Source organism: Pan troglodytes, chromosome 7 (assembly GCF_028858775.2).
Source record: "Pan troglodytes isolate AG18354 chromosome 7, NHGRI_mPanTro3-v2.0_pri, whole genome shotgun sequence".
NCBI lineage: Eukaryota > Metazoa > Chordata > Mammalia > Primates > Hominidae > Pan > Pan troglodytes.
Genome location: NC_072405.2, coordinates 133,316,362 through 133,331,810, shown reverse-complemented (window position 1 = coordinate 133,331,810; position 15,449 = coordinate 133,316,362).

Below are 15,449 nucleotides of genomic sequence, written 5' to 3'. Positions count from 1 at the left end.
GACTAACATCCATCAGTTCAACAGAAATGAACTGAGCACCTGTCATGTTCTGACATTGTGCTGGGCCCTGGGTAACTGGACTAAGTCCTGGAATGCCTACAACCTCCTGAAGGTACAGACCAGCAGGGTCAATTGAGGGTAGGAGCAAGTATCATTCAATTTTGTTTCCCCAGCAATTACAGTGCTTGACACAAAGAAGGCATTCATTAAGTAAGTATTGAATGAATGTTTTGGCACTGCAGATGTGTTTCTCAGATATCTAAGAAAATAAATACAAGAGTACTTCAGAAAGTAACTCATCAGTGAAGGCTTTTCCACCCACACTGCTCTGATGTACCCTCCCTGAGTCATCCCCATGCTTTCCTTCGTAACAGCGGGCTCAGGTCCCACAGGCACAGCTGCTGCAGACAATGACCGAATCCTGGGAAGGAGAAAGATGAAGTGCTTGCAGTAGGTGGGACCACCTCTAGTCTAGGGAACTGGGAATGCTGAGGCTGGAGGATTTGGGTCTAGAATGGCAAAGCTCAATGGGAAAGACACTATATTTCTACCTTATGGACACTGGCCAGATGACAATCACCTATATTATCCATCATTGTCACCATTCTCATCACCATAATTGCTTGCTGTGACAAAGCACTACCACATCTATTAGTACATTATCTCATTTAATTATCACAATAACCACCAGATTTTTTAGGGTAGTGTCTACTGTATCACCTTCATTTTAGAACTGAACAGAAGGTAGCCCACAGAGGTTAATAATTTGTTCAAGTTAGACAAAAGCAACAAATGGGGAAGGATTCCCTATTTAATAAATGGTGCTGGGAAAGCTGGCTAGCCATATGTAGAAAGCTGAAACTGGATCCCTTCCTTACACCTTATACAAAAATTAATTCAAGATGGATTAAAGACTTAAGTGTTAGACCTAAAACCATAAAAACCCTAGAAGAAATCCTAGGCATTACCATTCAGGACATAGGCATGGGCAAGGACTTCATGACTAAAACACCAAAAGCAATGGCAACAAAAGCCGAAATAGACAAATGGGATCTAATTAAACTAAAGAGCTTCTGCACAGCAAAAGAAACTACCATCAGAGTGAACAGGCAACCTATAGAATGGGAGAAAATTTTTGCAATCTACTCATCTGACAAATGGGTAATATTAAGAATCTACAAATTACAAATTTACTTTACAAATTTATAAGAAATTTACAATTTCCAAGAAATTTACAATTTACTTAAACAAATTTACAAGAAAAAATCAAACAACCCCATCAAAAAGTGGGCAAAGGATATGAACAGACACTTTTCAAAAGAAGACATTTATGCAGCCAACAGACACATGAGAAAATGGTCATCATCAATGGCCATCAGAAAAATGCAAATCAAAACCACAATGAGATACCATCTCACACCAGTTAGAATGGCGATCATTAAAAAGTCAGGAAACAACAGGTGCTGGAGAGGATGTGGAGAAACAGGGATGCTTTTACAGTGTTGGTGGGAGTGTAAACTAGTTCAACCATTGTGGAAGACAGTGTGGTAATTCCTCAAAGATCTAGAACTAGAAATACCATTTGACCCAGAGATCCCATTATTGGGTATATACCCAAAGGATTATAAATCATGCTACTATAAAGACACATGCACACGTATGTTTATTGTGGCACTATTCACAATAGCAAAGACTTGGAACCACCCAAATGTCCATCAATGATAGACTGGATTAAGAACATGTGGCACGTATACACCATGGAATATTATGCAGTCATAAAAAAGGATGAGTTCATTTCCTTTGTAGGGACATGGATGAAGCTGGAAACCATCATTCTGAGCAAACTATCACAAGGACAGAAAACCAAACACCGCATGTTCTCACTCATAGGTGGGAATTGAACAATGAGAACACTTGGACACAGGGCGGGGAACATCACACATCGGGGCCTTTCGTGGGGTGGGGGGATGGGGGAGGGATAACATTAGGAGAAATACCTAACATAAATGACGAATTAATGGGTGCAGCAAACCAACATGGCACATGTATACATATGTAACAAACCTGCACGTTGTGCACATGTACCCTAGAACTTAAAGCATAATTAAAAAAAAAAGAATTTGTTCAAGTTATTATATACACAGCTACTAAGAGGCAAAATTGGTAGGGAAATTTTGGCCAAGGTAGGACTCAGGGATTTTGATCCTAACACTTTTTTCTCACCACACTATGCAGTTATTATAACCTCTTACTTAGGATGGCATTATTTTAGGAGGTAGGTAGGGTAGATATTATTCTAAGTTGCCCAGGCTGGAGTGCAGTGGCATGATCTCGGCTCACTGTAACCTCTGCCTCCTGGGTTCAAGCGCTTCTTGTGCCTCAGCTGGGATTACAGGCATGTGCCACCATGCCCAGCTAATTTTTGTGTTTTTAGTAGAAACAGGGTTTCAACCATGTTGGTTAGGCTGGTCTCAAACTCCTGACCTTGGGTGATCCACCCACTTCAGCCTCCTAAAGTACTGGGATTACAGGCTTGAGCCATCACACCCGGCCAGATAAATATCTTTAAAATCATTTATCCATCTATGCAATCACCAACTCACCTATCTACCCGTCCATTTACTTATCCATCCAAACATCCATCTATCTACCCATTCATTTATCCATCCATCCATGCATCCAATGTCCAACTATCCATCCACTCAAATATTTTCCACACATTGACTCACCTAAACATCTGTGTATCCACTCATCTACCTACTCATCTGATCATTCACGCGTCCATCCATGTTTTTATAATCTATTCATTCAACAATTCATCCATTCACCAGTTAATCAATAAACATGTATTGAGCACCTACTATGTGCCAGGCAGTGCACTAGGGTACTGGGGCTACAAGATAACTAGGATGTGACTTCTGCCCTTGGGGACTCTGATGGAGGAGACAGGATGATAAATGTGATAACATAGGTCTATATAAAGCGCTAAGGGAAATGAGAGGAAGGAGTGATAATCTCCGTGCCCTGCAGGATGAAGACACACAGGCTCATCTCTATAGGTAATCATTGTAAAAATAATTGGATGTGATGCAAACTCATGCCAATGATGCTTCCGTCATCAGTAGAAAGATGTAAGTGCTTATTGGGGTTGACTTTTTGTGTGTGTATGTACATGTGTTGAGAGCGAGAGAACAAAGAAATAGGCAGAGGAATGTTTCAAGGACGGGAATCCTATTTATCTTGGTATCCCCAGCATATAGCACAGAGCTGAATATATGGTAGGTGCTCAATAAATGTCAAGAAACCTGGCTGCAATTTGCAGTGACAGAGAAATGAAATGAGCAGACCAGCAATGACACCAACAAGCAACCACCACCACCTTTAAGGATGCTCAGCTTCATTTCTCCTCACCAAGTTTCACTTTGAACTTGGGCTGTTAATTTTAACTTGAAATTGGAGGCGGATTTGTCCTTCGTTATTCCTTGAGATATGTAGACTGTTTGCACCTCTTACTTGCTTGAGCCAACAAAAGACAAGTCTACTCTGGTTTCCTATAGCTTATGTCAGGCAAAGTTTACAAGGGACAATTAACCCTTTTTGGCTTAGCAGCTTTAGGAATAAGTGCACTGATGGCTCTAGCAAAAACCAACTCACTCTGATCTATGCTTGCAATACTAAGGGTTATAGGGAAAAAAGCTGGTTGTGGAATCAAAATATTTCAGTTCTGGTCCTGGATTTGTAACTAAGTAGAAGATGACCTTAGGTAAATTAGTTACTCATGCTGAATTGCCCTTCTCTCATCTGTAAAACAAGAGTGGCTGAGTTAGATGAATTTAGATGAATTTTAACGCCTTTTGGTGTCCCTGAATTGATGGCTTGTTTACCTGTGTTTCTGGCTGGAATCCACTTGAGACCATTTAAGTTTTTGCCTTTCTCATGCTATAGCTTCTCTGGGAACCCTGTTCTGCCATAGCCTTGGAGGATGACTGGTTTCTGCTGTGTGTGCTGCTGAAGGCAGTCAGTGTCCCTGATGCCATGCCAGTTAAACAGGAACCTGAATCTGGATGGGTCCGCATCACCCTGCATTCCTTGTCAGCTGGTTTCTGGATGAACTTGGCCTTGGGAGGCCCTAGAAAGGGATTGGAGGGCAGGAGGAGAGAGAGCACTGGGCATTTCTTCATTTTCTTTTTGCTTTGATGCTGTTTCACCAGCAGCAACTACAACTACAATTCCAGCTAAGTGGTCCTCCTTCTATGGCTCTCGCTCTTTCTGGGTTCTGATAACATCTTCCCTCTGCTCGTTCCTTCAGCCCTAGAGGTGACAATGGCTTCCTACTGTCACTAGTCTCTGGGTGCCTCTGCACCCCTTGCCTGTTCTCTTAACTCTACCACACCATCTAAGAGGTCCCTGTAATGGAGTCTCTTCAGTCGAGTCACCTGTGGTGAATAACATTTGCTCTTGGGACTCTTAACCGAAGAGCACTATATCAGTGCGTTTTATATACATACATAATATATATTATATATAACATATATATGTTACATAACATAATGTTATAAAACATATATTATATATAACATATATGTTATATAACATTATGTTATATAACATATATAACATAATGTTATATAACATATATATGTATTACATATAACATATACAACATATATCATATATGTTACATATGCTATATATAACATATATAACAATATATGTTACATATGCTATATACAACATATATCATATATGTTACACATGCTATATACAACATATATCATATATGTTACATATGCTATATATAACATATATCATATATGTTACATATGTTATATATGTAACATAGATATGTTACATAACATATATGTAACATAGACATGTTACATATCATATATGATATGTAACATATATATGTAACATAGATATGTTATATAACATATATGATATGTAACATAGATATGTTATATAACATATCTGTTATGTAACATATCTATGTTATATATAACATATCTATGCTATATATAACATATATAACATATCTATGCTATATATAACATATCTATGTTATATAACATATCTATGCTATATATAACATATCTATGTTATATAACATATCTGTTATCTATAACAGATATGCTATATAACATAGATATGTTATATAACATATTTTTATATATTATATATAATATACATATTATATATAAATATATATATAAATATAAAAATATATATATTTTTAGATGCAGTCTCACTCTTCATCCAGGCTGTAGTGCAGTGGCACCATCTTGGCTTACTACAACCTCCACCTCTCGGGTTCAAGCAATTCTCCTGTCTCAGCCTCCCGAGTAGCTGGGATTACAGGCGCCCGCCACCATGCCTGGCTAATTTTTGTATTTTTAGTAGAGATGGGGTTTCACCATGTTGGCCAGGCTGGTCTCGAACTCCTGACCTCAGGTGATCCACTCACCTTGGCTTCCCAAAGTGTTGGGATTACAGGTGTGAGCCACTGCGCCCAGCCACGGGACTTGTTATCCAATTCAAAACTCTATGATGTAGGCATTATCTTCCCATTTTACACTCGAGAAAACCAAGGCTCAAAGAGGTGAAGTCACTTGCTCCAAATTACAGGATTTGAATCACCTGCCTGCAAAGTTTGTGTTTGTATTACCCCATCGCGCTGTCTAACCCTGTGCATCATCTCCGGGCCATCTCCTTCCCTATCCCTAGGCGGAGTGGCTTCTAAATCCTTCCATTCTTCATGTTTTTTTTTCTTTCTGGCTTCTTGGAGACAGGATATTGGACCACGTGGGCTCTAACTTTCATGTCTAGAAAATGTCAATGTGCCTACCTGGAGTCTTACATCATTTTTATTGGCAATAGTTGGTGTGAGTCATTAGTTGAAACCTGGCTTTCACGCTTGGTACACAGTCAGCTCAGTCAGGCAGGGAGGCAGTCTCCTAACAAGCTTCATTCTGGCTGCAGGAATAAGGCATGGATAAGGAAAAACAACAGGCTGTCCAACACTGCTGCCTATGACTCAAGCAGGACTTGAATCCTTCTGGTTTGGCTTTGATCTTGGAAGTCAAATTTATCTCTCCAATTTATCCTAAGGAAACAATCAGATAAATGGGAAAAGAAGAATAAATAAAGATTACAGTAGCAAGAAAATTGAAAAAGACCTGTGTGTCTGCCTGTAAGGGATTGGTTAAACAAATCATGGCCTGTTTATACAATGGAAAGGTCTCATTAAATGAAAGGAGCAGGTTATAAAACAGTGAGCATGGCAGGATGCCATTTTTATAAAAAATAATCTTCATATCTATTGATATGAAGATGTTATCCATCTTCATATCCAACCAGGCAATCCCACCGTCTCCAGACTTTAGGCTCGTTAAATCTTATTTCCAAACACTTTGGAAGGCCCATTTCCAACCAATATATGTAGAAGGAAAGATCAAGCTAGAAAATCACTGTTCTGCAGCCACTGAAGTACTAATGATTCAGGCAAGCATCATCAGTGGGTGCCAAAACCATTGGGTGAAATGTTGGGGAACAGGATGTTTATACAGTCTCAAAGCTGCCACAGATGACTGATCATTTATAGAGGAGAAAAAGAGGTGTCTTTACATTGGAGAAATACGACAGAAACCACTTCCACCAAACAGCCAAGATCAACATCATCAATAATAGGACAAACTGACATGTGGTACCTCCTGACGTGTTGCACTGAGAAGGTCACAACAAGCTGGGAGTGGTGGCTCACGCCTGAATCCCAGCACTTTGGGAGGCTGAGGTGGGTGGATCACCTGAGGTCAGGAGTTCGAAACCAGCCTGGCCAACATGGTGAGACCCCATCTCTACTAAAAATACAAAAATTAGCCAACATGGTGGCGGGCACCTGTCATCCCAGCTACTCAGGAGGATGAGGCAGGACAATGGCTTGAACCCAGGAGGAGGAGGTTGCAGTGAGCTGAGATCGTGCCACTGCACTCCAGCCTGGACAACAAGAGTGAAACTGTCTCAAAAAAAAGAGAGAAGGTCACTACATGTAGTACTCCTGCAAAAGTCCTGTAGTATTTGGGAACCAAATCCTGAGGATACAACCATATAATTGCAAATTAAGGGACATTCTACAAAACAGTGAGCCTTATTCTTTAAAAATGTCAGGGCTATGAAAAACAAAGATAGGTCAAGAGACTGTTTCAGACTGGAGGAGAGCAGAGAAACATGACGAGTAAATGCAAAACGTGACTCAGAATTGGATCCTGGAAATAAAAAGTTGGCATAAAGGCAGTACTAGACAATTGGCAAAATTGGAATATAGGCTGTACATAAGATAATTGCAGCAACGATAATTTCCTGAATTTGATAATTGCACTGTGTTTATGTTAGAAAACTGCTTTATTGGAATTTTGTATTACGAAAATTTTCAGGTGTACAGAATAGCAAAGAGAATACTGTAAGGAACACCTGTATACTCATTACCTAGATTTAACCATTACTAATCTTCCATCATTTTTTCTGAAATATTTTAAATATTTAAAGGTAAATTTTATATTTCTCACGACATTTCATCCCTTCATTATGGATCAATGAGGACATTTTCCTACACAACTCCAGTGCCATCAACACACCTAATAGTTAATAATAATTTCCTAATATTATCTAAGATTCATCTGTATTCAAATTTCTCCATTGACCTCCAAATGTCCAACTGTCTTTTTTTTTGTTTTTGTTTTTTGAGATGCAGTCTCTCTCTGTCGCCCAGGCTGAAGTGCAGTGGTGCGATCTCAGCTCACTGCGACCTCCACTTCCTAGGTTCAAGCTATTCTCCTGCCTCAGCCTTCTGAATAACTGGGACTACAGGCGCGTGCCACCATGCCTGGCTAAATTTTTGTATTTTTAGTAGAGACGAGGATTCACCATGTTGGCCAGGCTGGTCTTGAAATCCTGACCTTAGGCTTCCTGCCCGCCTTGGCCTCTCAGAGTGCTGGGTTTACAGGCGTGAGCCACTGTATCCGGCCTCTAAATGTCTTTTACAATTACAATTGGTCTGTTCAAACCAGGATCCAGTCAAGACCACATATCACTCTTGGTTCTTATATAAGAAAAATCTTAAATTTATGTACTACTCTTGGTTGCTAACTTTATGTGAGTTTTATAAATCCTTGTTTTATTTATATCCTTCCAGTCAAAATTTCCTTCTTTCCCACCCCTAATATTTATCAAGAGCCTTAAGATGTGTTAGATGTTGAAGATATAAATATAAATAAGTTAAGATCTTTACCTTATAGTCACATGGATGAATAACTATAAAACAGTGTGTGAGAATTCTGCCAGAGACAGAGACTGGGCATTCCATCACCTTTTTCAACTTTCTTCAAGTGATGAGGAGAAGAAATAGAAAAATTGGTTTAGGGAGGCAGTTGAATTAAGCAATCACATAAAGCAAAGTTTTACAGGTCATGATGTGGATTTCAAATTCCTTTAGTCTCCTGGTCCTTCATTCTTAGGAGTAAACCGGAGTTGATCTTTAAAGTCATTTGATACCCGCGTTGTTTAAAGTCTGTTTTTATTCCTCTTCAAGCCTCCTTGAAAGGCTGTCTCCAGCCCATGCCTCCCATTCCCACTCAGCCTTCCATGACCACAAACATGAAAGAAAGACTCCTACAAAGGAAGACTATCCACTCTCCTGGACTGGAAGTGTTTGAAGAAATCCTCAGGGGATATAACACCCGGGGCACATATGCCAATATGTCGGCCCATTTTGAACGTACGTGCTCCCCTGTACTGTTACCAATGTTGTAATTAGTTCTGAGCCACGACAACCACTTGATGAGTGGCTAGAATATTGTGGTTAAATGTATGGGCTTTGGTTTCAGAGAAATCTGAAACCAATCAGTTTCAATCCTGGCTCTGACACTTACTAGATATGTGTCTTTGGGCAGATTCCTGAATCCAGTCTTGAAGAGTGCTGAAGTCCAAACTTTGTTCGTCTGATGTGGAAAATTATGCAGTTTCCCAAGACAGGGGATCAAAGTTTTAAAGTTCTATGGGAGTGTGTCCTTCCTGGAGCCCTAGCCATTCTTACACAATATGCTGATGATCTGGCACACAAGGGGGGCAGAAGCACCATGTAAAACTTCCTCTGGAACACACATGGATTTAAAAATCCCTTGGAGAGAAATTTATCCTGCTAAGGCCAACCCAGCTCTCAGCCTGGTTCTCATGTTGACCCTGGAGGGTTCACCCACCTCTGTTGGGTGGAGATGGCGTCCTGGGAGCCTAGAAGACTGTCCAGGCACAGAGCAAGGGCAGCTGTCTTTCCAGAGCAGGTGGAAACTTAAATGACCCCAAACAAAGCATATGTGTGTGTGTGTGTGTGTGTGTGTGTTGAAACAGATGGCATTGTGGATGTAGCTTGTCTGAGGAGAGATACAGAGTGGTATGTTCTAGGTTTGGAGAAATATTCCTCCACAGCCTACTTTTCAGTTTTCCATTCTGTTGTACACTGCTTTTTAATTAAACACTGTTTATGGACACAGATGCTTCTTCAAAGTTCCCCAGGGGGGCTTGCTGACAATCTTTGCTCAAAAGATTTAGTGCTATTGCCCAGAAGCTTACTTAACTCCCTGCTGTCCTAAAAACTCCCCCAAAGGCTTTGGTTGAGGATAAAGGGAGGAAACTGAAGCCTGGATACTTTGCAGAGGTGTGTTGGTCCAGGCTCCTACACAGGAGTCTCAGAGTCAGAACGAACTGTTCATGGTCATCTAGTCTAAACCCTCTCATTTTTCAAATGAGGAAACTGAGACTCAATGAGGGGAAGTGACTGATTTGTCCAGAGTCATGGAACCCATGAATGGTAAAACAGAGGCCAGAATTCAGAGCCCATGAATCCTGGGGTGGCCTTACCATGGATAGTTCATGGGATGATGGAAAGTCCCATGTCCTCTACTGTTTAACTGTGTCTCTGACTACTCCAGGGTTCAGAAGAATTTCTACCAGACAGAGGACAGTATTGGCAAAAGTGGGGATGATTATGGGCCATGGAAATGGGTAATGAGGTGATCCTATTGATAGCAGGATATGTTTTCAGCTGGTTTTCCAGTTGCATTTCACATTTACTGCAATGACTTTCTTGTGTAGCACTATTGAAGCTGTGACCCCCGTGATCCAGTCTTAGAAGCAGTTATAGAGGCACAGTCCAAATAAGCCAAAACTTCATTAAAAGAGAATTTATTTTTTTCCCTCATCTTTCTGAAAGGACATTCAACAGGCTTCCATGTTTAATCTATGGCATGTCTTCATGCTCTTTGGATTCTTGCCGGGTTTTCTCATATCCCGCACTCTGAAGGACTTTATTAACCAAAACTTTGAAGAATTATTTCTTTTGCCAGCAGCCCCAGTGACTTCTACTTCCTGAACATCCTCTCTTTTCTCTCTCCATTTTTTATTAGGTAGATTGATTAACCTTTTTCTCGGTGTCCTTCTACTTCTCATCCCACCTCTCTGGTGCTGTCCTTCTTTGCTTACTCTGACTCTGCACTCCAAAAATCCAGGCAGTGCTATGTTGGTGAGATGGGGGAGAAAGGGGAATTGGGCTGTCAGTGAAAGGTTCTCTTGGGCAGGTGAGGTGAAGGGAGGAAGTTTATGAACATTAATCTATTTTATCCTATCATGGGTATTTTCCCACAAGTTATTTTTTTTTCAAATACCTTACTATCATTCCCTAGTCTAATTAAACTCCTAGTATTGCTGGTACAGATGTATGTATACAACTCATGATTGAATGTAAGCTTGCTTTAAATGTTAGCGTACAAAGATAAAGACCTGGTCCTTGGCTCATATGGTGGACAGACACACAGACAATCATAATTGCCACACCAGCAGTGTTTAGTTGAAACAGGGAAAGAACAGGGCCTTAGAAGACTTCTCCAATGGGGAGGGGTATGTGTATTGCTACCAAAAGAGAGAGGGAAGGGATGCTGGAGAGATGAAAACTGATGTTCAGCACACCTTCTGACCAGGAGGATCCTCACAGAGAGAGAAGATTAAACAACTAAACCCATATATGATTAGAACTAAATAAATCCTATCAGTGGTAATTGCTGCAGGAATTCAGAGGAACAGAGTTCCCTGAGAGCCAGTTGGAATATATATGTCTTTCTTAAATCTAGTTTCTCTGTCACCCCATATTCACCTTTATTTGGTCTGGTAGAACTGGAAGAATTAGGTAAAATTAAGGCAAGAAAAGGAGAAGGCATGAGCATTCTAAGAAGAGAAACTGCATCAACCTAAGGGATGTTCGTTGATAAATGAGCAGACCATTAAGAAGGAGAGGTTGAGTAAGGAGGAGCTGGAGAATAAATTTGGAGAGAAGAATCCGATTCTAAGGTTTGTGACACAAACTTAGCTATGGGAAGCAAAGTCCAAGTTAAAGAACCTCAAATATATGTTTTTTCACTTTACATCTTTTTTTTTTAATGATATTTTACTTATTTTGAGAAATCTCAGGCCGAACACGGTGGCTCACGCCTGTAATCCCAGCACTTTGGGAGGTCGAGGAGGGCGGATCACTTGAGGTCAGGAGTTTGAGACCAGCCTGGCCAACATGGTGAAACCCCGTCTCTACTAAAAATACAAAAAAATTAGCCAGGCATGGTGGTATGTGTCTGTAGTCCCAGCTACTCAGGAGGCTGAGGTAGGAGAATCGCTTGAACCTGGGAGGTGGAGGTTGCAGTGAGCCGAGATCATGCCACTGGGCAACAGAGCGAGACTCCATCTCAAAACAAAACAAAACAAAACAAAACAAACAAAAAAAGAGAAATCTCAAATCACTTTCTGATTTCCCATCATAAAAACTCATAGCATAATTCTTTGGCTATTTTTCAGGTTCTTTCCAAGTAGATAAGCACTTCTGTTTTTTTCTTACCAGATTTGAGTCAGGGTGACTTGATTGTTTTCCAAAACTGGTTGCTCAAAATTGATGGTTTCTTCTTTTGTTACACATTATAGACTGCTTGTTGGATTCCTATTATTTAAAATTCTGAAATTGTATATACCCTTATTTATACTTCTTGTGCCTTCCTCTGATTTATCCACTTGTCAAACTCATCCTTCAAACATAGATCAAATTTCCTTGTGTAGGCAACGTATATGCCTGACTTATCTTACCATGGCAGTTAGTGTAGGGATAAATGAATGCATGTATGAGAGAAAGGATTTATATCTATCTAGCCCAGGGATGGCAGATAGATTTGTGTTAATTATGAGTGCATTTGATTGCATGTCTTAAACAAATTCACTGAGTGATGGGTTAAACAAATAGGGGTTTACTTTTCTCACATATCAAGAAGTTTGGAAACAGGAAGCTGCAGCACTTGTTCATGGACTCTGAAGTCAAAAAGGACTCAGTCTCGCGATCACAAAATGCATACAAGACAAGAAAAAGTAAAGAAGGAGAGTAGCACCAACTATTCAGTGGCCTTCTGGTGATGTCTCACTAACTACACCTAGCTGAGAGGGAAGCTGGGAAATTGAGTTTCTCACCTGGGCATGGGTATGCTACTGCCTGCTATAGTTTGGTTTGTTTGACCCCTCCAAATCTCATGTTTAAATGTGATCCCTAATGTTGGAGGTGGGGCCTAATGGGAGATGTTTTGGTCATGGAGGTGGACTCGCCATTAATGGCTTGGTGCTATCTCTGTGGTGAGTTCTTGCTCTATTAGTTCCTTTGAGAGCTGGTTAAAGAGCCTGACATCCCTCCCCACTTTACTTCCTCTCTCTTCATGTGATCTCTGCACAGTCAGCTCCCCTTCACTTTTTACCATGAGTGGAAGCAACCTGAGACCCCCACCAGAAGCCAAGCAAATGCTAGCACCACGTTTCTTGTACAGTCTACAGAACCATGAGCCAAATAAACCTCTTTTCTTTATAAATTACCCAGCCTCAACTATTCCTTTATAGCAGCACAAGTAGATGAAGACACTGCCTGAGGAATATCTTAGTTCTGTTGGCAAGGAAGGATAGGGGGATGGATATTAGTTGGGCAACCAATGGCATCCATCACATATTTCTTCTCATGTTCCAAGGTTAATAGATTTGTGGTGGAGCATTGTGTTAAGTATCATGAAGACCTGACCAAGTCCAGCAGGCGAAGGTAGTTTGATTGATCATTAATATCTGCTGTGGGTGTGGAGTGGGGTATGACGGCAAGCTTAGTGTGCATTTGCCATCTTTTGTCCATCCCTTGCCCCTTCAAGCCAGGCTTTCTGCATCTTCCCTTGTTAGTTTTTCTAAACCCTGTTCACACCTTTATAAAAATCCTTTTTAATAAACCACTCCCAGTTTACCCATTGTAAGTGTTCAATTTCTTTCCTGCAAGGATCCAGATTAAGGCAGTCTGTAGTGCTTTGGGGGCTTGTTATGGATGAAGGTTTCAGAATTACTGGTGAACATTTTGGTCTCCCTCTGATTTTAAGTTCCTCAAAGTCAAGATCAGGATGCCTCCTACACTCTACAGGATACTCAACTTGCACCATGTCATGGGATGTGCTCATGAAGTATTTTTTATTCATTTTTATCGATCAACCCCCTTCCCCTGCCCAGGGCAATGATAATTTTTCTGCTGTGCTTTATATGTATGTCCAGCTGTGAGATGTTGGAGACAGGAGCTTTCAGCAATTAGAAGGAGGGAGCTGACATCTTTCCTGGTTCTCTCTGCGTTGCATTGTGACAGGTCAGTGGGAGCTATCCTTTCCAAGCACTGTTGGTTGGAAGTGGCTGTGCACCAGGTGGCCTAGAAGGACAAGTGTGTCATCAGCTGGTGGACCATGCTCTTTCTGCCCTGTTCTTCCTCTGCCTCCCTGTTCCCAGGCCCTAGGGTCTACCCTCTGCAGACAGGCCAGTGATGTATTATTAGACTTGCCACCCATCCCTTAGTGTGCTGGAGGAGGTTGGGGAGGAACCATTTAGTGTCTTCAGAGCTGGGTTTCTTCAACTTTACTGAACATACGAATCACCTGGGGATCCTGTCAAATTACAGAATCTGATTCAACAGGTCTGGCATAGGGGCCAAAGATACTGCATTTCTAACAAGCTCCTGGTGATACCTATGCTGCTGATTCAGGAGCATATTTGAATGGCAAGGACTAAGAACCGCACCATCCAATATTGAAGCCACTAGCCAACACAGCTATTTACAATTGCTGTCTTTCCTTTCATTTTTATCTCATAATTTCATTAACCCACCAGAACTCTTTGAGTTTCTGGTGACAGAAACCCAACTCAAAAGATTTGAAGCTTAAGCTAAAAAGGAAAATATGTTGGTTTTTATGAAACTGGAAAGACAAGGAGTTGGCCTTAGGAATGGCAGGCTCCAGGGATTCACACGATTATCAACATTGTCATCACCACTGCCGTCATCGCCACCACCATCATCATCCCTTGCTCCATCCTTTATTGCTCCCTTGCCTCTTGAGTTTGTGGCCCCATTCTCTCTACTTAAGGATTGGCTTCCTCTCCCTGGCAGGGGCTTTGGCCACTGGTGGTTCCAAGCTAACATGATTGCACTTACCATCTAAATGGGAAAGGAAGCTCTTCCTCCCAGTATCTGACTTGGTGCTGTTTGGGTCTTATGCGTGGTACTATACCTGTCCCTGAATAGGGTACTAGAGTGCCGTGGGTCACTGCTGTAGATGGGAGAGTGGGTCACCATGATGGGAAGCCCCAAGAATGAGATGAGTGGAGGGAGATATGAGTACATCCTCAAGGAAGAGAAGGAGTTCATGAGGTACAGGGCAGACAGAAGCAGCAGATGGTCGCTCCACCCCACCGCTCTCTTCCACTTCACCAAGAATCCTGCCCCTCTATTCCCCTTAAGAACCTCCTTCCTAGTTTCTGCCACTCTTTAATCATTTCCAGTGGAGGAAGATATCTTGACATATTTTGCTGAGTGTTTAAAAGAACACACCCATCTTCCCATTGTATTTTCATCCCCATCAATTATCAAGGCTTTCTCTTTGGGTCCTTCAAGCATTTGATAGTATCTCATACCATCTTGCTTGAAAGATTTATTTAAATTGCCTTGGAGTGACAAGCTTAAGCGCAAGGGTGGTAAATGGCAGGAGGGGAAGGCAGCCACCTGTCAAGGGAGAGAGTGTTGGAAATGTTCATTAATGGGAGGGAGGACAAGAAGTATGTGGGTGATGAGGTCTGGGGAAGGTTCAGGTGCTGGGGGCACAGGCAGGGAAGACAGTGCAGGCAGGAACTGGGAGATGAGTTAGCCACAGCCACTTTAACTTTTTTTAAAGAAAAGTGCAGGTTGGAATTTTGGAATGTTTGTGGGTTAGGGAAGAGTTTGGGGGTAGAGGGTGCTAAAGACAGCGTTGGCTACATATGGCAAAGTCTCCAATGCCAGAAGCACATGTCTGGAATATCATTTCCTAGACCTG